Source organism: Aythya ferina, assembly GCF_964211825.1.
Source record: "Aythya ferina genome assembly, chromosome: 4".
Classification (NCBI taxonomy): Eukaryota; Metazoa; Chordata; class Aves; order Anseriformes; family Anatidae; genus Aythya; species Aythya ferina.
This window is the reverse complement of record NC_140300.1, coordinates 41,280,690-41,304,435: the sequence shown is the minus strand read 5'-3', so window position 1 is coordinate 41,304,435 and position 23,746 is coordinate 41,280,690. Positions and strand designations below refer to the sequence as shown.

General features: G+C 38.1%; 1 protein-coding gene and 1 long non-coding RNA gene across 14 annotated transcripts in view; both read left to right on the top strand.

Moving 5' to 3' along the window:
- The window catches only part of INPP4B (inositol polyphosphate-4-phosphatase type II B), a 303,375-nt gene that overhangs the window by 72,768 nt on the left and 206,861 nt on the right, over positions 1–23,746 (top strand). The window contains exons 1-2 of one of the 13 annotated variants that reach the window (XM_084516569.1): positions 5,017–5,068; positions 6,531–6,769. The exons of the other annotated variants lie outside the window; for them this stretch is intronic. The gene's annotated coding sequence lies outside the window, so the exon portion shown is untranslated. Of the gene's footprint in view, positions 1–5,016; positions 5,069–6,530; positions 6,770–23,746 lie in introns of those variants that run through there. 13 annotated transcript variants of the gene reach the window in all.
- Positions 1,896–22,473, top strand: LOC311435499. Its single transcript, XR_014692175.1, has 2 exons — positions 1,896–2,194; positions 21,666–22,473. It is a non-coding gene; the product is annotated as an uncharacterized lncRNA (long non-coding RNA).

Here is a 23,746-nt window from a genome sequence, read left to right as displayed (position 1 = left end):
GACAATCTAGTCTTGTCTAGCATTACTCTACAGCTCTATGTCTAATCATTTTCTGTGCTACACCAGCATGGAATTCAAGCAATTTCAGTGAAGCTGATGAATTTCACCATAACATGCGTATACATGGTGATGGAGTCCCATGTCTTTCCAAATTTTCCTCCTACGTTACAGCAGGTAAACAGACGAGAGAACATCTGAGTGAAGAATCAGTCTATTTGTAAGGGCTGTGTGAAGGATTGAGGGGTTAAGGATTCTGTAAATACATGTGTGTACTAGGGTGTTTTCTGTAATGTTCATTGGACTGTAAAATGGAAAAGCAACAGAAAAGACTTGGAAAGTAGCTAGGTTGTTTTGTTAGTCTGGTAAGCTTTACCTTAATTATACCTCCAAATAGGTGCTTTTCTTTTTTTTTTTTTTTTCTTTCTTTTTTTTTTTTCTTTCCTTTTTAACCCTTCTATTTTTCTAGGTGAAAAATCTGTTAAATGTTGATTCTGAAAGTGACCACATAAAAATGGAAAACTTGCCCAGGCGGTTTCCCAGGCACGTGTTTGGTAACCATCTATTTTCAGGGGGAGCACTGTTCTCCAAACTTTCAGTTAACACCAGAGTATTGGAAGAGGGCCAATCTACTTGCGTTCATTAATGGTCAGGCTCGCAATGTGCAAGCAGGTTTGTTTTCTTCATCATACTTTAAAAGGATATTGAATAATTACTTGTGTAGGTGTGGGCTTTGCATGTGACAAAGAGATGGGTATTTTTAAAATGAAAAGAAATGGAGAACAATCTTATTAGCTTCAGGTTCATGTAGGATGCAGTAAGATCATGCAGTAAGATTTCCCTTTATGGTAAAGGGATATTGGAAATAATACAGCTAATGCTGCTGTAAGTCAGCTTTCCACATGGTTTGTCTCTTTGAATTCATATCAATATTGCTATGCTAATAGACCTAAACTGTAGTGAAGGAAGACCATTTCTAATGGCCTAGAGAGTGGCTGGGAAATCAGCCCTGGCAATCTGCATGGGCAAGTGGAATAAAACACTGGAACTTGGAAATGAATTGCTGATTTCAGGGCCAGTTCTTTCAGATTTAATAACAAACCAGCAAATCCAGGCACAACGGCAAGACGTCTGCCCAAGTGTGTGCCCCAGAGCAATAGCAGACCTTCCTTCTTCTCTCTGTGCTCCCCTGGCTCGACACAGCCAAGCTGCCAGCCTGACACAGCTTCATCCCTTGTGCCCCCTTTGTGAATGAGTAGCAATTGTAATTCCAAATGTAATGAAAACATGCGGCAGCCCAAAATCTTGTGAGAAGTTCCCACCAAGTCGCCAGTGTGTGCAGTAATCTCTGAATGTTTTTCACTGTTATGCACTTGACATTTATGAAGTCCCAGAATGAGAGAATAACTAATTAAAGTAGAACAAAAGCTATATTCTAATGGAGAAAAATGCTGTGATTCAAAATGACTTGTCCAAGGGTGGTATGAATTGTACTTCTGTGCAAATTTTGGGCCAGAAAAGAATATTGATTTTGGTTTATATGTTTGTTTGTTTTTTTGTTTTGAGCTAATGTAGACTTTTTTTTTTCTTGCACCACAAAGCTTACTTTCAAGGGCAAACTGCTGGTCTGGCTTGCATTTAACAGTGCTGCGTTGGTTGACTGAGAAATTATCAAAATGCAAAACTAATTTTGAAAATCTTTTTTTTCTCATATTTCCCCTGGAAGCATGGTATGTAGGGCTGACAGCTCTGAGTATGACTTTGCCCAGCCTTAATGAATGAGGAAAGAGTTGATTGAGCAGACCTGGAGCTTGATTTCAGCAGAGCAGGTGGGAGGAATTGTTTACTTTCTCTGACTCCTGGCTGACTCTGAATCTGCAGCTGGAAGACATCGTTGATTTTTGCTTGAAAATCATGATGTGTGCTGGTGTGTTCTCTAAGGCTGTTCTCTACCAGTCTCATCACCCTTGACAGCTTTTTTCTTACCACTGCAATAGCTACTTGTAAGTTGACAAGCATAGAGTTTCTTCTGATTTGTGAGCAGTTTGCTGAACAGTGCAAATTCTGGAGACTGTCTTTGTAGAATCACTATCAATGTTCCTCTGTTACTGGAAAGTTCAGAAGAGCAACTCCAGATTGAGCTATGATGGCTTACTCATGGTTTTCAAAAGTTCTGATAAGTTTCTTTGTTACTGCGGTAAGTGGTGAAACTGCCCTGTTACGTTAGACGTCATTTCACATATGCACTGCAATGGTAATCTTGGGGCTTAAAAGAAGGGACCAGATGCTGCTGTCACAGTTATTCTTCACAAAATTCTATTTAACAGAAGAACAACAAACAGAAGGAAAGGATTTCTAACCCATCTTATAATTGAGCCCTGAAAAACAGTTGGGGACACTGAGGCTTCTCCCGAAACTTGGTTGGAAGATGCTATTGAAATTAGGTTTTAGCTTTCTGATGCCTGAGAGGTCTATGGTGCATCTGACTGGAAACAGTTGGATGTCTTGAACAGTGCATATGGGGCTGGCTGCTGAGACTAGGGGCCATCAAAACTCTTCTGATAGTACTTGGTGGTCTCTAGCAGGATTTAAACACTAGTAATAGGTTGTTGTTTGTAAGCTGGTTTTTAATTGCTTTTCTTGTTTTAAATTGTATTTTTTCTTAGATGAGTTATTTTGTATTTTAAAATGTACACTTTGTAATGTAGAAGTCAGTAGAGTATTGAATTGCTCACTGGAAGTCTCATTTTTCAACCTCTGGTTTAAATGAATATATAGCTGCCTAGTGTATCTTCAGGTTTTTTTTTTTTTTTTTTTTTTTTTTTTTGAGGGATTCTAGTTGTGACTGCCTGTGGCCTAAATGGTAGGTCCCTGACACCACACACTGATGTTTGCTGTTTTGACTCTTCTGTAACTTGTTTTCACCAAGACTTAAAGTGAGGTGGGAACAAAACAACACAAGTGAAAATGAGAATTGCTATGCAGAAGAGAGCAAAACACAGCATACTTGGTAATGTCAATTTTCCTGTAATTAAAAAACATAACCCCAAGTTCTTTTAATAACACATGCCAGATGATGGGACTGGTATTAAAGAACTTTTTGAGTCTATAGAGCTACGTTTGTCTTATGATAATGTTATTCCCCAGATCAGAGTTGCAGAATAGATGACTGGAAAGAACTTCAGCTGTCTGAGAGCCTTAAAAGACAGGCAGACATGCAGTCGCTGGATTTGAGAAGTTTCATTCATTAAACACAGTAGGAATATATTGTTCCAACTGAGACTTTAAAAAAAAAAAAAAAGTTTGAGATATTAAACCATGGAATGAAAAATTGCTGGCAGCTTTTTTTTTTTTTTTATTATTTTTTTTATTTTTAATATCATGAGTGGCTTTAAGGATGTTACTGGTTGAATGCGCTTCAGGTTTTTAATGACAGTGGAACTGCCATTTCAAGTCTTTGTTCTCATGGGGCTTTGATTTTTCAAGACCAACACCTTCATTCAGGAGAGTCTTAAACTGTCAGTAAGGTTTGTGTTGGCAGAAGCAACTGTTGTTTCAGCCCCTTTGTGCCTCTACCTCTGCTCCATGCTTAGCAAACCACTGGCTCCAAATGGTTGGGACTCAACCCCTGGAATATTGTAGAGGAGAAAAAGCTCAACTGTGCTGCCATAGAAATGCATGAACTTTGAATTATGGGACATACCACACCGATTATTGAATCCATGCTACACCGACCAGACAGGTGTAACTAGTACAATAGTGATTTTTGGCTTTTCAGAGCTTTTGACCTGGAATTAATGCTGGTTTAGTTGTTCGCTAATGTGAAGGTGAGGAGAACCAGCTGTGAAGAGCTGAATATTTTCATTTCTCGTGCGTGTGTATTAGGCACAGTCCATCGCTGTGCTGCTTTCTGTGGTGCCATTTCAACAGAATAACCTAGTTCTAGAGTACAGAAGTTTTGGTTTCTTGCAATGCTGTTGAGTAGGATATTAGCAACTCATAATAAAGGATAGTTGAAGAGCACATTATGAGTAGGATATTGCTCATTCTGTTTTCATTTATACTTACTTATGTACACTTACACAGAGGGAGATGTGTCTTTATAGAAGAGACACCGCAGAGATGTCTTAAAAGATATCAACCCAGATCTGTAATGTTCATGGTGACCATGGAGCACTTGGTAGACTGCTCTGTGACAGCACTGTGCTAACCAATAAGCTGCACGGGCTGGGGAGAAATTATGGCTCTTTTAGACCATAGCCTCTCTCTTTCCTCTCTGACCAGGCAATTCTGAAGGTCATGTTTCACATGAACTAATCGAGTGTGAGGTTAAATCATTTTAAGCAGTGGCAGAGGTTATGAGAGAGAGGAGTCTTTCCAGTTTCCCTGTAACCTCAAGTTCACTGTGAAATGGTACATGAGGAGATTGCTGATCTGAGATAGGTGATGCTGGTCAATAACCTGTTAATTTGACAGTAACTCCAGTATTCTGCTTGTTTGCCCTCAATTTCCACGAAGGCAGAAGCTGAGTGACATTGTTGAGTGCCATGATGGCCTTTGAAAAACAGTATGTATGGCATCAAGGCATGATCTGGGAAGTGTATTTCCAAAGCTGTTGTTTCTGTAAGGATTGCAGATCCTTCTGTACAGTTGGCAACATCCCACGTTCAACTGACATACTGAATTATGCTTTTGTCCTTTAACTCGATCAGTTCCACACTCTTCAAATGAGGAGGGAAAAAAAGTATTTTGTTAGGTTAAACACTTCAATTTTAATGTCTAAGAAGCTTCAATTTTTTCTAGTAACCTTTTATTGATGCTTTTTTTTTTTTTTTTCCCTTGCCTGTAACATGAATAATTAAGGTAAAGTGGCCACAGAATTAGCACTTAAGTGAATTAAAGATTCTTATCATGGGGTAATTAGTGGGTGTTGCTTTAATGTGATGGGATTGGTCAGCTGTGTAGTAGCTAATTGAAACTATTTTAGTTGAAATGTTCAAAGATGCTCTGTGTGTATGTGAATGACTCAACACCTTTAAAACAAAGGAACTGTTCAGAGACAAAAAAACAGGTAAGATTAATAGCTTTATTAGTTGAGTTTCCTGATTAAAAAATAATCAAGATATTTAAGGGCCTATAGAGTATGCTTTTGCAAAACATAGGGGATAGATTGCTGACTTCCAATGAAAATATTGCCTACAACAGGACTTTTTTCCTTTTATGCCACACCTTCCAAAAAAAAAACAAACCACAACTTGTGACAAAATGTGGAATCTTAAAAACTTTCACCTCAAATTTTCAAGATATTTTCATATATTTTAGTAATTTAGGAATTTGAATGAGTCTGCTATTATACCTTTTGAGTTAAACCTGTAAAAAACAGATTTGCATCTGACTCGGTGACGTGGAAACGTCATAAGGAATGGATAGCTATATTTTATAATCTTGCTTGTTGCTTCTTGTTTGGCTGTAGTAATTTAAAATGGATTTCTGTGGACCCTTCGGAACTTGGCACAGTAACCATTGCAGTGCGGGGATGAAGAACTGCAGGCTTATATAGGGTTGCTCCCATTCTCCCTCTGACTTGTATTTAATCTTCAATTTTGTAACTGGAAGCCTTCTCTTAAGGCAAGTTGATGCAGTCAGATATCCCTTTCTGATGTGGCTACAATTTTTATTGAGATTTGAGGATTTCAGACCCACTTGAACCCCTACTAGAATACCATGCGTTAGTGGAAATGTGGTCCTGAAACCTAGGAGTGATTTAGTTAACATTTCTCTCAGAAGCAACTCTCTCCTTCCCTAAAGAAGAAGCTTTCCGTGAAGCCTGTTGGTTCAGCCACTGGAAATTGTCTTCATTGCTGTGCCAGCCTGTGCTGCACTGTACCATCAGATTGCTGAGGTGCTCTGTTGAGATTTGCAGTCATAGCCAAAGGGAACCTAAACTATGCAAATCTGGTCAGAACCACTCTTCAGACCTCTGGAGGAATTGCTGCTTGGTTCCTGTCCATAAGTGTAATTTAAAATGCAGGGGCTTTCTAAAGAACCTGCTTTAACCAGGCTGCTCACAACCGCAGAGGGACAGAAGTCAAATGCTGTGTGCGGATAAGGAAAAGCAACAAGACGGACTCCATTTGAGTCTGGTGTGATCAAGTTTTGTAGATTTAAATTTTCTGCCAGAGAATTGCATGGCTGGGAAGATTGAAATGTGCTGATGTCTTGAAGGATAGGATGACAGTAACCCTGTAATAAGGGATATGCTATAGACAACTTGCTGAGGTGGAGTAACGGATTTCAGTAGGTAGCATGCATGGCCTCACAAAGGCTTACGGGCTTAGTTTTCACTATTCAGGTCTACTAGATGTTTATAAAAGTTCAGTAGATTGCTTTGCTGGCAAGAGGGGGCTCTGTTAATAGCTATTACTTTATGTCAACTGAAGTTAGAAAATGAGGAAAAATTGTTTTATGTATTGTGAGGTGTAAAATGACTAATAGTATTATAAAATAATCTTGTGTTTCCATCTCCATCCTAGAAGAGCTTTTACAACAGAATAGCAGCCTGTGCTGTAACAGTGATTCTACTGAACGCGCAGATGGTAATTTGATCCGAAATATCAACTCTGAAATCATATTCTCGTAGTATAATTCTGGAGCCATTGGAGAAATGCAAGGGATACATTTGACCCCTAGATGATTATATGCTACTTATCGTCGGTATCTTGAGATGAAACTGTGTATGGAGTCATCAGCTGGAAAACCTGGCTAGATTAAGGTACAAATCAGCATTTCTCAGTGAGTGATAAGGCTGTGTTTCTTAATGCACCTTCTTCAGAAATTTTAGGGTTTTCAAAGCTCTGTCACTGTATAATTAGGCTCAGTAGGCACTATTACTACTTTGTTGTTGGTTTTATATAGGTATTCTGCTTATAAATGCTGCATCTAATGCCTAAGAGAAATAATTTAAAATCTCAAGCACACGTGGTACCCAGTTACATTTTGAAGCAAGTTGTTACAGAAGTGCTTAAACTGTACTGTTGTAAAAAATAGTCCCTTTTTTCTCATCTTCATGAATGTAGCCTTCAAGAAAAGGATGGAAAATTAAATTTTGATTTCCTGTATTTGTTAACTTCCACACAGTTGTGTGGGAGTCCAGCCAATGCATTTAATTAGAGAAGCAGGCATGCAGACTCATGTGCTTCCCATATTTTTCTACTTCTGGCTTGAAATAACCATTTTTAACTTTGTCTCTTTGGGCTTGTTTCTCAAAGTAACTTTGAAATTTTTAAATGGGTATTGCTTCAATTTAGTGAAGTGAAAAAGCTTGGTCCAATGGCAAGATATTGCTATCCTAGGAAGGGTGAGGAGGATTTTAAATCTTTCATCTGCAGTTGCACCTATTCAAATGTTGAGTTTTCAAAGATTTTCTGCTCTTTTAAGTAACTTCGTTGCAAGAATGTAAAACAGGTGCTAATGTGAAAGCAGTGGCATGGCACCTGGAAGTTGAAGCTTTTTGGCGCTGTGCTGGTGCTGGAGCAGTGCTCTTCATCAGTTAGTACTTCGTATGCAGAAATATTCTTGAAATGAGAGAATTACAAAGCTTGAGTCTTCTAATTGGATATATTGTTTTCTTTTTTGTTTCTTGTGCTTATGCTTTAGATTCTTCTACACGTGCTAAGTGTGTTTTTAGCACCAGTATTTTACCTTGCGTTTTGATTTTTTTTTTTTAATATGATTATTATTGTTTTTATTTTTAGGTGTTATGCTGTATATCCCAATGCGTCTGATTGTTTTCCACTTTTGAAGGAAGGGAGGGTGAAGCCCACACACCCCAACCTTAGGGCTGATTTTCCAATTATATTTTCAGAAGTAGGTGCAGAATACTTTTCACATCTAGAGCTTTTTTCCAAGATAAGAAGAGAATCTTTGGAAAGTAGCTTAAATCCTTCATATAAAGTAGTAAAAATATTCTTAATATTATTTAAAGGACTATGTGCAGCCAAGAAAGAAGTAGTCAGGAATAGCTCAAAGTTGTCTTAGATATAGTCTTCAGATCATTTCTCTACAATTTCTATGAAAATTCCATATAGAATGTTTGAATGTAATCAAAGACCATTTTTTCCCAAGATAAATATCATGTCTAAAACTTTAAATGTTTCAGAAGGATTATAACTTTTTACATTGTTTGAATTTTTTCCTGCCTAATCATGCTCATGTGAGTCACTGGATTATCATCTACCATTCATTCATAGATATTCTATTATCCTTTATCGTCTTATCATAGAAGGTCATGATGGTTTTTAAAATAATTCTCATCTCAGCTCTGATGGGCTGACGATCCTTTAAGAGAAATTACGTATCCCCTGGGGGAAAGAACAGTATATTTTGGACCAAGAGAAAATGGAGATGAAGTAAAAAGATCACATTTAATGGTAGGAGAAAAGTAAAAGGAATAAAACTGAACATTTTATGAAGGGTTGAAAATGATTTCTCCAGGGCAGAAAACCATTTTAAGGGGCATGAAAGGAAAGTTGTACTGTCGTTATAGCCCCCAAAGACTGTTAAATATCCTATTTACCTATTGCACAAATCATTTGGCTTCCAAAATAGCACAAGGCATTTAATAGTTGAATTTGTCATTCTTCATAATCTTTAAGCAACAGTTCTGAGCGAGTACAATCATATCTGGGACTCCTTTCCCACAGGCAAGTTCTCTTGTATTTCATTCATACTGGATTTCATTTTATTTAAGGTCCAGTCATCTTATCCCTTGAAATTCCAGTGAACTTTTGTTCTCAGACTCTTTTATTGGTAATAGTGTTCCCACTAGCATTCAATATTAGCTTTCTTATGGCTCTGAATGAAAAATATATTTCTGTAAGACCTGTCACAGTTACCTCACTTCAGAGCTGAAAACTTCACAAATCCCATTATCATCTTTGTATTCTGAGATAAACTTACGTGTAAAGGTGAGATTTTAACCTGAAATGTGAGAGACATTTATGAGACAGATGTTGACAGTAGGGGAAAGTAAAGGGAGGAAGAGGTAGGACGCAGACATCACATTTCATGGTTTTAACTCTGTCGATACAGTGAATCTTCATTAAGTTTACGTTTTTCTCAGGGGTAATGCTATTCTGGGGGACTGTGTGCCAGAAAAAGCCATTGAATGCTCAGTGTCCTTCAAGATTAGAGCACGTGATTCTTGGAGGATTTTGTCTAGTCTTTTCCAGCTTTTTACACCAAAGGAGCTAATAGAATATTAGCAACTTGTAGGCCTGTATCCATGTATAGAAATAGTGGTCATCTGCTTAGTAGATCTGTGTGACCCAGCACTGCATGTGTAATAAAAAGTGTAGGCAATATTTTACAAAGTCATTCTAACACAGCAATTTGAGTAGAACTGAATTTGAGTAGGATTGGATTGTCTGTTCTTCTGTCCTCCATGCAAGGCCTTATTCTGCTGCCTTAGTCCATTGTGAGCTATACAAGGCAGTGTTCCACTGAGGAGCAGAACTTTGCAGAGCATCTCCTGCCATTTAAATTTCAGATTAAAGTTGCTTACTCCAATAAATATGAAATAATACATTTCTTATGGCAAACCTCCAAATGCAATAATGATTGTAATACAGTTCTGAAGTTTGTTTTGGTTGCAGAGGTATGGAAGGTGTAACCTCCCTGCAGTATGTTCACAAAAGCATATAAACTTTACTCGGGTAGAGCATAATGATAATGTTCACATTGTCAAGCTATGCAGGAAACTCAGTGGTCACAGTGCCACAGCAGGCTAGTGACAATATTAGGTCAGGTTTTTGGAGTTTGATTCTTCAGAGACTACATATGCATGGTGTGCAGCTTGTGTTTGGCTGCTGGTGTAGAAAATAATGAGTTTCAATAGCAAAACCAGGGTACATTTCACCACAGTAAATGTATGTTTTCATTTTTGTATGTTTTCATATGTTTGAAATGAGCAAGAAGGTAGTTCCAAACTTGACCTTCGTGTGTGTACCCACAATTTGATCTAAGAAAAAAACCACCCTAGAACCCTAGCACTTTTAGTGTGTCTGTTATTGTCCCATTGAAATTGAATACGCATACATTTGTAAGATGTATAAATATTTACTTGCCTAAGTAATGATTGATTTTTGTAAGATTTTAGAATTTATTTGCTAGCTATTTGTTGGATTAAATCTTCTACTTCATATGTTAATTTGTGACTGTAGTGTAAGGTACATTCCTAGATCAATGTAGCTTCTCCGAATTGTATGTCTAAATGGAGATTATCCTTTTCTCAAAATTCTCATTATTATGTTTATGTCTGTGGCATTCTTTGTTAGATTCCCTTGCAAGATGAGAAAATTTTGGCTAGGTATTGCAGAAAACTCTATGAATTATGTTACAAAAAACTATTTGAATTCTTCAGCAACCCACCCACCAGCCTTAAAATAAAATAAAATAATCTGGAAATAGCTGAATAGTTGACAACAGTGGATGAATGTTCTTGCATACTAGTGCAAGAACAATATATACATGTTATAAATACATGCAGATGGGGAAAGTACATTGAATTTCAGATTTATGATGTCCATTCAGTCTGAACAGCATTTTATCAGATGAAGCAGGCAGTAAAAGGGGGGAAAAAACCGCACCACTAGTTATGGTAGTCTTATGAGCTAACTAGATATATTAGTAGTAAGATACAAAGTGAACATGTTTGTCTTGTCATAAATTAATGCGTTTATCCATTCATTATTACTATATTGAAATCCTCAGTTCGGTGTATCTTGACTACTTCTCATCAGTTGGTCTGTGGAGAGGAGAAACAGAAGTCTTGTCTGAAAAGTGCAGTATTGTAACATAAAACAGTGAACTGAGTTGGCTAAACCTTCATGATAGAATTCATTGCAGTAGAGCAGACCTTAGGACTGAGTGTCTGGAGGATGTTTTCACAGCAATTTATATTCAGGATTAACTTTGTAAATTTTGAATTGCAGGACGTGACCATACTCTTCATTTTTTCAAAGTTCCTTATTCATCTGAGAAATGTTATGCTTCCTGGAAGAAAGAAAAATCAAATTGGCTGGCTTCACATGTTTTGTTAGGGATTATAGGGTATATTTCAGAAAAGCCTCTCAAATGATACTCTACTAAATAACAACAAAAAATATTGACTTATTAAGCTGGGATATTTGGAAACATTAGGTATTTATTTTCAAAACTATGTCATAGTTTGTTTTTTTCAGACCCATTTTCAGTGGCAATTTGTTAGTAGCATTTCCACCAGCTAGCATATGCTTCATGTTGGCTGAGGTCACACTGAAACTGGGAAAGGATTTTCTCTTTTATTAGATTGATATTTTTTGCTAAAGTTCACACAGGTATCAGTTTGAGTCATTTGAAAGGCTGAAAGTAAGTAGAAGAAACCTTGAGAAAGGTGAAAAATGTGCATAGTAGAGCTGAACTAACTTTGTGAATTGCTGAGACACCTGAAATTCATTCAGATTTGCTTTCCAGTGTGTGCTTGTTCTGGGCTACTACTGGCTAGTATTGCTCAAATACTCTGTATTTTGGAGTGTGGTCTCCAGCTGTGCTCTGCGAATTTGGAGAATTGTGAAAATACTGCAGAATTTCCTCCTCTTATGCAAAAAGGACAGCCCCGTTTGTGGGAAAAGTAGTTCTGGTTGCCTTGGACTGAAAAGCATTTGTATTGGGAAGCTGGAAATACTTTATTCATTTGAAAGTACCCAAGGAATTTCTAAAATACGTTTTGCTTTTTGAATTTTAAAACAAGATACTGTGTTTCTGAACTTGAGTTGTGCAGGGAAAGATTTTCCCACTTGTGAACCTGTCAAAATAATAACTAAAAAGAAAAAAAAAAAAAACACAGATATTTCTATGGAGATTTGTTTTAGCATTTTTTTTTTTTTCTTGTATGTGCAAGTAAGCCTTTCTGAAATTTCTACCTTCATCTGAGGCTATGGAACTTTATTATGAATTTCTGACTTGAAGTGTAAAGGAAGTAACAGCTATACTTCTTTTTGGCCATTGAGTCAAAAAAAAAAAAAAAGTGGTGGTGAGTAGAGGAAAGTAGGTATGCATCAGATAGCAGGGCATGAATTGATAGGAAAGCAAAACACTTGAATGATACAGGACTGATGAAGTGAGGAGCGAGAATCAATCTATTGTAAGATAAAAAGTAGGCTTAAATATTGTACCTGCTTTACTTGGAATAGTTATTTCATGTTGCTTATAAGATTTATTTATTTTTATTTATTTGAAGGCTAATCTATTTTGTAAGTAGGTCTGTAGATGTCTTTGAGCTAACAGGGAGAAAGATTAGTAGTAAGGCAAGGCTGCTTGACTGCGGCCTAGCAGTCTGCAATTTGATGGTCTCATGGAAGCTGAGTAGTGCAAGACACGAGGTACCTGATGAAGCTGTATATGGTTGGTATTATGTAGTGCCAGATCTGTGGCAGTGTTACTGTTAACTGGGGGACATGGCCTGAGAAGAACTTTGTGGAAAGCATTTGGAGATCTGTCCCTATTTTCAGGTACAGCTGGGTTCTGCTGTGCTAGAAGCCTAACGTGTGGCTGTGCTCCGAACCTGCTTTTGCAAATTTGTTGAAATATTTGGATGAGGTCTGCAACAACACGATAGCAGCTGTTGTACCGAAATGCTGCTGTAACCAGCTACTTACCTGCCCTGGGCTGTGATGCTTCTATTGCCTGTAGTGACTGCTGTCTCAGGCTTGAGTTGTAAAGTATTTAAGAAGAAAAACTTCAGCTACTCTGAAAATCAGCTGGTGTGTCGAAGTGGTTATCTAGTGAAGTGGAGTCTTGGTGTGTAACTAGTTCACTCAGAGCAGCGACTTACCACCATTTTAGTCTCTAGAAAAATCCATTCATAATCTCAGTAGCTGTCCTCATGAAATAATAACATAACCCAAGTTCTTTCTACGTGGGTTTGGGTAAGGCCTGTGGTGTAGTTCTGGTATGTTAGGCTGCCTTTTCATTTTTGGACATCATCAGTTGCACGGGCAAGGTTCCAGAAAGCAGTCTCTGAGCTGAAATGAGGTTGCAGTTGGCAGTGTGCTCGTTGTGACTGAGCTGGGATTTGAAGCCTCTCTATTGATTACACCATTTAAAGCTCTGTGGATTTTTTCATGGGAACATGCTGGCTTTATTCTGCCATCTACAGATTAAGTGAAATAAAATGGGAAATGCTTTGGTGTAAACATTGAATGAACTTTGGGTTTGATTCTTGTGGAGAATTTCTAAGCAGGAGTAAGGCAAAGTTAGCCCTAGCGGATCTGGTGAGTTGTCATTACAAATATTGCATCAGTTTGAATTATTACATATAATTAATAATTAAATCAATTAAGTACTTCACTACTGTAGGTAGTATTTCAACATATTATCTGGGGTTTAGTCCTACTAAGAATGTGCTTGTGATCTTTATCTTTAATCATACATAGCTTTTTTCATGTCCCAAACGAAGTCTTACCACTGCAAGACAGTGGAACCTTGTAATCATCAAGTTTAGCAACACACATGGGCATGTGTGCTCTCTTAAAGCTAATTGTTGTTTTATGCAAATATTTTGGCAACTGATTGTGTTAACACAGTGATTATTTCCTGAAGAAAAACAGGTGAAGGCAAAAGCAGATTACAAGCTCACGGTACCTTACACCACAATGAAACTAGATCTGTTCAGCTAGCAGCGTGGCAGATGTTTTTAGGATTTACAGTGACATCTCCCAGCAGTCAGGATTAAGACGTGCTTTTTTGCAGGGCCTCAAATGTCAGTGAAGCAGCTGAGTGCTTTGTGTATTCAGGAGCTGCTGGCAGCTGTGGAGGAACAGGGGCAGTGGTGTTTCCAGACAGGAGCACGAGGGGGTTGGTCAAGGGTTTATGTGCATTACAGAGCTTCTGGTTTGTTTGATGTCTTGCTCATCTATTTATTTTTCACTTTGTTTACACAGAAAAGTTTGCTCAAACTACTTCAAGGGAATCGGTTAATTGATGGTGATTTTCTAATGGGATGTTTTAATCTTTACTGAACTTGAAATGCATAGCTTTAAAGCCTATCATATCTAAGTTGAAAAGACAGTTTATTGGAATACCAAATTGAAGTTTTAATGGGAAAGAAGTCAGGAAATTAAGAAATAAAGTTCTGATATCGATTAAATTAAGAATCCTGTATGGTTTGTCTGTGCAGTGCTTTTCATTAAGGAATCTGCTCCCTTTTTAGACCTTGCTAAAAAATCACGTTCCTTAGCTTCTGTTTTCATTTTCAAATAAGTACATGTGTGCTTCTAAGAGATGTGAGAACAATTAATATGTGAACAGGGAATGTAAATAACACTTTTTCCTAACCCTATAGTAACCTTGACATCAGTGATTAGAGATACCGTCAATCCTTTTAACTAGTGGTGTAAAGCTGTGCAGCACAGGTGAATGGATCTACAATGTATTGCTGCTAAAGGCAAGTCCTTGGATTCTCCCTTGGTCCCAGCTGTATAATTCCATGCCCTCTGTTGTGTTTCTGCTGGTAGGTCTTGAATTGATCCAATTCACAAAGCTGACAGAAAAAATATTTACCTTCCTGTCTGTCAGGGTCAGTTTTCTTCAGGGTAGTATTGGATATTGCTTACAGAGAATCTCAGAGGAAATATCAGAGCAAGCATAAGGAGCATGTGGCAATGAAGAAGCAGTATGGAGGGAGGGCCTACCATTTAGGAGGACAGAAAATCTAGATACCATTATACATCTACTCATGGACAGTAATTAGACTGACCCAACTACGTTGCTCCCTTCACCCTAAATTTTGTTGGATTTGTGGCAGGCTTCTCCAAAATCCTTCATTCCAAATAAATCTCTGGCTTCTTGAGTTCAACACTCTGTGAATCCCTCTGGTTTAACAAATAAAGTTTTGAAGAAATATGGAAATTGCTGCATGAGAGAAGACAGATCACAGAAGAGAATAAGCAAACTTGTTTGGAGCCAGAGTAGAAGTAGAGGCTCATCCTAGAAATGCTTGCGTCACTGCGTTGTACTGAAATGTAGCCTGCCTGACTTCTTACTAATCTGAAAATGAAAAAGAGCTTATTTCTTGATCTCCTACATGAGAAATTTCTTCATAGGAAAAGGTGTTTGGAGATTTGTATTTAATGAGGCCAGAGCTGTGTCAAAATTAACACCTAGAACGGAGGAAGCCTAAAGGCTTAAATGTGGTGTCTGTACCTAGCGATGCAGAAGCAGTGACCTCAATGCGACAGAACAGTATTATGCTTGCCAAATCATGTCAAGTTTCTCTACTGGAAGTATAAAATCAGATTGGACCTCTCACTTACTTTTCCAGGCTTTTGGTGTAGTCTTTGATAAGTGCTTAGCAGCAGCAAATTCTGTTACAGATCTTAGGTTCAGATTTTTATTCCTACCAACCTTTTATTTGTACATAAAATGGACATAATTCAGTAATACAGAATTGCTGTAGTCGATTTTCTTACCACCTTCTTATATTAGTGTTATGTATAATGAATCATTTAAAAAAAATGATACTGTCTTTTCATGGCCTTTGCAAACTAGGAAAACAGTTCTGATATTACAGTTGTGACTGTGTTAAAGAATTACTATTATGTTACTGAAGTTGTGTTTTGGACAATTATGTACTGAAGAAAAAATAATTCCCCAGTGGGAGTTACTCTGTAAAACATGCTGATTTTTTTTCCTGGTCTAACAAAAAGCATTAGAATATATCCATATATTAGTAACTGAAGGATGCTGAAGGATGGGGTCTGTGTAGGTCAACATGTTTTTGGTGAAGGCTGGATTTCTGGAACACCTGAAGACTTGGCAATGAATGACCTCCTGAGGTGTCAGAGGAGTTTCTCAGTGCAGGCATTTTGTGTAGAGCCAGGGGAGCAGCTGGAAGGAGCCCAGCACAGCTGCCTGCAGTTGCTTGGCCTTGGGTGTGACAGCCTGGCTGCAGTCGTGATGCTAAGTTCTGCCTGTTGAGAATTTGGGAAACTTAAGATATGTAGACTATTTTAATCTGTGAAGAATTGCAGGCATTCAGTGTTGACATGCTGGTGAGTAATTATAATATAAGACAGTAGCACATAGATGAGGTGTTACATTTAACTGCTACTATATTTAACTGCTACAGCTACTGTGCTGCTCCTGAGCTTTATCTGAAAGACGACCCTAATTCAGAAAAGTACCCAAGCAGTTTGTCTGATGCCGTGTTTTCTGCCCTCATCTGCTCTGAAGGGTGCAGTTCCATGTCCTTTTGTACAGAAGTGATGCTGCTGGTGCAAACTCTTGCTCTTTGTGCTTGCTATCCCCCTTAATTGTACACATGGTGCTGGCTCTAGGGCTGTCCTATACTTGCTGGAAAGCTGACCAGCCACAGAATTACTGTGAGAGGCTGAAGAAAATTTGTTCCTTGTCAGGTAGCATGATTTCAGCTGCGAATCTGGAGTGCATGCACTTGTATTTGTTTAAAGATATGCCCGTAATAGGCATCTTCTAAGGGGATGTTTCCACTTGGACTTAGCTGTGCCCTATTATCAGCTCATCCCAGGCAGTGCTGTGGCAGCATTGCTGCTGCTGCTGGAGGTGACACTCGCTGCTGAGCATGGCCCAGGCACCTTGGCACAGGCGACATGCTGTCCTCACCCCCCACCCAACAGAGTGGCTCTGCTCTTACTTCCTCTGTGTTTGTGGAGGTAGGGTTTGCCCTTTCCTGAGGTTACATGGTTATGAGGCTAAAGCATCGTACTGAGAAGTTGCTGAGGCTTTTGCCATTTTCTTGTGATTTGTATTGTGGTTGCCTGCTGTCAGAGATCCTTTAATTCTGTCCAAGCAACCTGTTGGCTCTGTTGTTCAGCAGTTTAAAATGAAAGTCTCCTAAAGCAGCTCACATGTTAAAATGCCTGCCTTCAGCCTTCTCTCTCCTATACTTGTGTAACAGATGTTTTAATTTTATATGTGAACTGTGGGTGGCTGTATGTTTTCTTGATTAGTTTCTTGTGAAATTAGATTTCTATTACATCTACTTTATTTTCAATTATTAAGCTAACTTGTCAAGTAATCTTGATGCCTTCACAAATGGCAAGATGGTAGTAATAATATTCTGCATTACATTTTGTATTAAGGCCAGATGGGACAAGCAGTTAACTAACTATTATCTCTGGCTACCAAAGGGATCCCAAATTAACTATTGTATATGTATATTGTATTAATGAATACGTGGTGTTTTGTTTCTTCAGCTTGATGCGTTAGAAGGTTGTCAGGCTGAAATGGAAGTAGCAGTGGCCATAAGCTGTGCTGTTAGCAACTCCCAGCAGCTGCTAGGAATGTGTCGACCACCAGGCTGGCTGCTACTCTCCAATACTGCAAGTTTGCAGGCTTCTGGTAGTGCCCCATGGAGAGCAGGGTGCTGCAGCTTCTCTGTGAATGGGAGGAGTTACAAAGCACCATCAGCTAGCAAGCTCACTCCATTCTTTTATATTTCCTTTCACTGCGTCCTTTATGCATGTCTCCTTCAGCAGAGTACAGGAATTGCAATTATGCTTGGAGCTGTGGATGTCTGGGAGACTGTTTTGGGTTTTGACTGTGCTTTATGTATCCATATAGCTACCCAGACTCTAGCAAAAACAAGAGCAAAAAAAAAAAAAAAAAAAAGGGGGAAAAAAAACTCTAAAACAAACAGAACAATAACAACAACAAAACACATACGCAAAAAAAACAAAAAACAAACAAAAAAAAACACACCTAAATAATCACTCAGAATTATTTCTGTCTATTACAGTGTTCTTGCTGGGAAAACTCATTTCATGATAATTACAGTGTAATTTCAGTATATTCCCTCACTAATATAGTACGCTTTTCAGAAGATGAAAATGCACACAGGAAATTAAATAGGGCAAGACAGCTGAAGGCTGAATCCAGTCTTTATTTCTTCATAAATTTCTTCATCCAGTATGGTATTGCATTAACATCACTTGATGTTAGTGATTCATATTTGTAGAAACACTTGTAAAATTTGTTTGGCTTTTATGGCGGTTAAAATGTACTGTTAAAAAGTAAGGTAGTCAATGTAAGAATGTGGCTGGAGGATCTTAGCAGCCTGGCAGCGTGAGAACATCAGTGCTGTTTTGGATGCAAGGTGGGCTTCACTGTATTCTCTGTCAGAGTGCAGTTATTTAAGGCCTACAGGCATGATGGTTGGCAGTGCCTGAGGACACATAAATGATGTGAAATCCTTTTTCAGCATGCTACATGGGGACAGAAAAAAGGTTTTTGAAAGTCAACTTTTTTAAAAAAGAAAAAACAAAAACAACACTAATGAGGTAGGATCAAAATATAGCATGGAGTTCAAATTACAGGTAATAGAAATTCAAAAACTGATGCAAGAAGCTTTCTGTTGGCACAAGTAACATCATTTGGGATTAATGTATTTGGGGTAATTTACTCTAGCATAGCCAGCAACCACTAGCAAAACACTTGAAATAATGGATATGATAGTGATGCTTAATATTCCTTGCCACTTGCATGGATTAAACTCTGGATGTGTTTTAAGAAAGTACTTAGCATGTGTCAGTTTAGGAACAGCACAAGAAGTTAAAAGTTAGCTCTAGTTCTCCTTTCTGATATATTGCATGGGGTAAGATGTTACTGAAAGCTGCTGCTTTTAATTCTTGCTGGTGTGAAAATTTTATCTGTACATGTTCTGTGGTAAAGGCTTGAAGACAGATTTTGTATATCCCTGGCAGTAGTTATGAGAAAGATTAGATGAAGTGAGTCTAAGTTCTTGGTCCTTTTTTTTTTTTTTTTTTTTCTCAGAAGTTGCTGCAGTTTTATCAGATCCTTAAAAGGACTAATTACATCTAGGAGGTTAAAAATGCCTAAATTTCTAAAGCTAGTTTCTTCTCATTTGATTATTGATTTCTTTAAATTTATTCTTAAAAATTTCTTAGATATTTTGATTTTTTTATTCCATTTTTATATATGGTTTCATGCTTACTGGTTTGAAGTTTCTTCGTTCCTATCTAAAGTAACTGAACTCCTGTAGCTTAACAGTGAATAAGTGTGAGTGTACACCCAACCCCACCCCTGCCTACAAATGCTACTGCCAACCACAGTACCAGTGCTCAATTTTGGCAAGGTGTGATGAGCTTTCTCCTTAGCGCAGCTGTGTCCACTCCCTCCTCTGCTGCTGGTCTCTTCATGAACATCTATGCCCAGAGTCATTGTCTGTGGCTCTTGGTATGCAGAGGAAGTCAAAATTTAGGTTGATAGCGTGGTCACCAAACCTCACCTTTCTGAAGGTCTACAACACTTGGGTGTATTGATCTGTACTTGCTATGCCACCACCCCGAGCGATGGTAAGCTCCCTTCATGCAAGAAGATGGAATTCAAGTCACTATCAGCTTTCTCCCTTACTTGTTAAGTATTAATAACAAGACTCAAGCAGGAGGAAAGCTGTTAATGATGACAGCATTTAAACAGGATTACAGATATTTACTTCACCTTCCCCCAAGTTGTTTCCGGATGTCAGACATGGTTATCTAATTATTTGATGGTTCAGTTTGGATTTGTGTCCATGGCAATGTGACAAAAGTAACAATCAAGTCACTCAAAGCTTCATAAAAAATTTCTGGGTTGAGGACTTTGTTGGCAAGTGCAATGCTGCTGACTCAGCTTTATCCACCTTTTTGCCCCAAACTCTGAAAAAATGCTGTCTGAGGAGTTACTTGTGAAGATGTCTGGAAACAGGGCTCCAGAGGTCATGTGCTCAGTGGGTAGGGAGCTGGTGGCTCCAGGCTTCCTCCTCTACAGGGATTTGGAACAAGACTGTGGAGTTAACAGCAAAGGGAGAAAAAATAGCTGATTTTCTTTCTTTTTTTTTTTTCTTTTTTTTTTTTTTTTTCTTCTCTCTCCCCCTCAAAATTCCCAAAGGGGATGAAATAGCTTGTATTACCACAAAGATGATCAGAGGGCTAGACTTCCTTTCCTATGAAGAAAGCCTGAGAGACCTGGGGATGTTTGGCCTGGAGAAGTCTCTGGGGAGACCTCATTGAAGCTTTTCAATACTTAAAGGGGGCTTATAAAAAAGTTTGAGCAACTTTTTACTCATGCAGACAGTGCTAGGACAAGAGGGATTAGTTTAAAACTAAAAGAGGGGAGACTTAGATTAGAGGTTAGGAGGAAATTCTTTCACTCAAAGGGTGGTGAGGCCCTGACACAGGCTGCCCAGAGGAGCTGTGGATGCCCCATCCCTGAAGGTGTTCAAGGCCAGGCTGGATGGGGCTTTGGGCAACCTGGGCTTGTGGGAGGTGTCCCTGCCCATGGCAGGGGGTTGGAACTGGCTGGGCTTTAAGGTCTCTTACAACCCAAACCATTCTGTGACTCCCACTCCGAGCTGAGGAGTTCCAAGAAGGAATACTAGACCAGAGCTGGGAATCTCATTCCTCTGGTCCCTTGCCATTACAGATGTGAGAGCACTCATTTCTGGATACTGCTTGGTGGGCTTTTAGTGCTGTCCAACCAAGATAACTGAAAACACGCATGCATTGGTGTTGCTGTTTGTACCATATTTTACCAGGTTGTTTGCAAACTCATGAGGTAGTCAAGTGTTGCTAGGGAAGGCGACAAAGCAGAGTGGTTTCATTAATGGTGTATATTTGCTTCTAAACAATCAGCTGGTATGTTCTCCTCATGCCTTGCAGAATGTGACCACAACATCTCAGTACAATAAACACATCTTCTGTAATGCTTCTTAAAAGTTGCTGTTAGCTGCTGTGACGTTTACAGTAGTAGTAATGATGGATGTTTTGGGTACTGAAGTCAATGTTTTAAGTGGTTTCATAGGGTTTCTATGCAGCAGAGTGTAAGAGAATGCTATTTTTAATGTGCTTTTATTTTATCATCCCGTAGATTGTTGGTTGCCCTTCATGTTTTATCGTTTTGATCAGTTTCCTGGGGAGTATCAAATCATTCACTCAGTGTTTAAGGCAGAACAATTACAGTGAGAAGATATATGAAGCAATAAATTGCTTTTGAGCGTGATGAAATGCCACAGCAGTGATGAGACCTACTGAAAAAGTGAACTGTTTGTATAAGTTTTTTAGGGAGCTTTTTTCTGTTTTGGTCTCGATAAAAAGTGAAGCAAGTGAGGAGAAACATGAAAAATCATATAAAACTTATTTCACTCTGAGACTACTTCACTTTACTGCCTGCTTAGTCTCTAGTTTGCCTGTGGGCTGCTGCTGAAACTCCTTTTTGAAGAAATTTGGCAGCGTGGAAAAGGAGCAGTGTTATTAAAACCACAAAGGATCAAACGTAATGGTATGTCTTAGCAATGTGGATACGAATATTTGTAGGTGGACACTTTGTGTAATTGCAGTATTCTGTGCATGTATTTACATGTGTTGACATGCAATTGGAATTGTTATAGAGACAAATGGGGTTATTGCTTATTTCAGTCTGTAAGGAAAAAATGCAGTTGGTTCTCTTGAATTGGGGGGGGGGGGGTGAGGGGTGAGTGCCATAGCTGCAATTACACTCTAGGTATTTGTAATGTCTATTGGAAAGCTTTTGATTTGCTGTTTATGATCACTGCTAAAAACATTAATGTCTAGGGCTTTTCCCTCTTCCCCTTACAGAGACCAGTAATTTACAGCTTCAAGTCAGAATGTGAAAACCAAATGAGGATTGAACTTGCCTCTGAAAACTGTTTCAAAGCTGTTACGTCGCAATAAGCATTGACATTTCCAGAACGCTGTGCAGTTTCATCATCTTTAATCCAGTGCTTTCAGCTGCACCTTTCTTTTAATAACATCCATGAATGTATTTTAATTTTGTTCTGAAAATGCTTTTGGGAAAGTTAATTACTGTTATCTGTAATTGAGTATTTGAAATAATTGTTTCAGAAACTTGAAGCTGTCTTCTTATGACCAAAGAAGAATGAAAATGCAGAAGGGCAAGATAGAGGTTATTATATTCTATGTCTGCTCAGTAAGCATGCAGTAAAATCATAGTGGGATGCCAGTAAGCTTTTAGAATACTTGATGTAAAGACTTGCAAGTGCAATATGAACCGCAACGTGAGGAGAAAAAAAAGGGAAAAAAGAAGCATCCAAGGGTACTGAATTTCTTCATCTGTGTCTTTAGCTAGTCTGCTCTAAAACCATATTGAAGTTGTTGATTCGTTACTTTTTTCCTCAGGAAACATAAATTACTGTTTTTTATTGAAATCACGTCTCACTTGTGGTGAGATACATTTTACCTCATTCTGCATAGCATTTCATCAAATTTTCAGTGAATGTTTGTATGTATGTGTATATAGACACACGGTTTTATAAGCCAGCTGTGGTTTCTTGTTTGGGCTACTCAAATGCATAGACTCTTTTGAGACTGTTTATGTATCATTATGTTGTAAATAAAGTTTTCCTTGAGGAAGGCCTACTATAAAGTCTGCTAGAAATGGCATCTCTGAATATGGTTGCGCAACATAAACTTCTGACACATTTGCTAGGTAAAAACATTCCCTACAAATTAGGAGAGGGTAATTGCCGTAGTTGGATTTATGGTTTGTATCCAACCTCACATTCTCAGAGACAAAAATGTAGGAATAGTTTGGTGCATGAAATTTTTAGTGTTTCATAGGGCCCTTTTTGCACATTAAATATAGATGGGTTGTATACTTTGATTATTTACAGGTGTCTTCAAATGGTTTTACTGGAGCTTGCACTTTGCCCACAACTACTACCAAAGAAAACCATAGAGCAATCTATGAGATTTAAAGATGAGCTGTTGCAGATGTTTATTTAAAATAATTAAAAATTGTAATAAATTGTAGAAGTAGACATATTGGTGAATGCAATATGCTGAAGAAATCCACACATTAATTAAAGAGAATGACTCATTTGCTCCGAAAAGTCCCTGAACCAGACTGTTTGAAGCTTGGAGGTGGTGTAGCGTAGCATGGTGGCATCGCTGCCATGTTCTTGAAGAATTCCCCAGTTAGGTGCTTTTGTTTGCTGTCATAAACAGATACTGTATGAGATGGGCTTTTGTACAGATTGTCTAGTTTATTGCTTTATTCAAGCTTTTTTTTTTTTTTTTAATTTTGATTTAGGTAGCTGAGTTCTAACTTGATGTAAATATTGTTCTTCTGTTTAAGTAATCCAGTTAGGAAAACAATAATTTGAATTTTTTGAAGATGCTAACATAATTGGAGCGATGAAAAATGTTTTTCTCTGGAAGGTTGCTAAGATTCCAAAATATTTGTCCTTGCCTGCTTTCTTTACTAGGGAATATTTGGAGTATGTGTGTACAATTCGAACAAATTTAGAAGCAAATTGAGACAATTATCCCTTCAGTAATGATAAAATTCTGACATGCATTTCATAAATGGTAACCAAATATGGTTAGCCTTGTGAAACAGCCTGACTTTTTCCTCAATTCCACATGATGGAAGTTATAGAAAAGTTATGTTTTCAAAGCAAATTCCTAAAAGGCCAAATTCACTTCTGAAGACCAAACTTCTTAGAGCTTTTTGAGTTGATTTTGGCTTTTACCTTTATGACTCTACCTCTATTACTCCTTCCCATATCCTTCTATATATTTCCTTCTATATCCTTTAGTGGCCAAGACTTAGTGCCTTCATCAGCTACGTTTATATAAGACTGTTCAATGTAAGTGGCCTTTGAACAGACTGGTAAAAACCAGGTAGTGTTTTTACC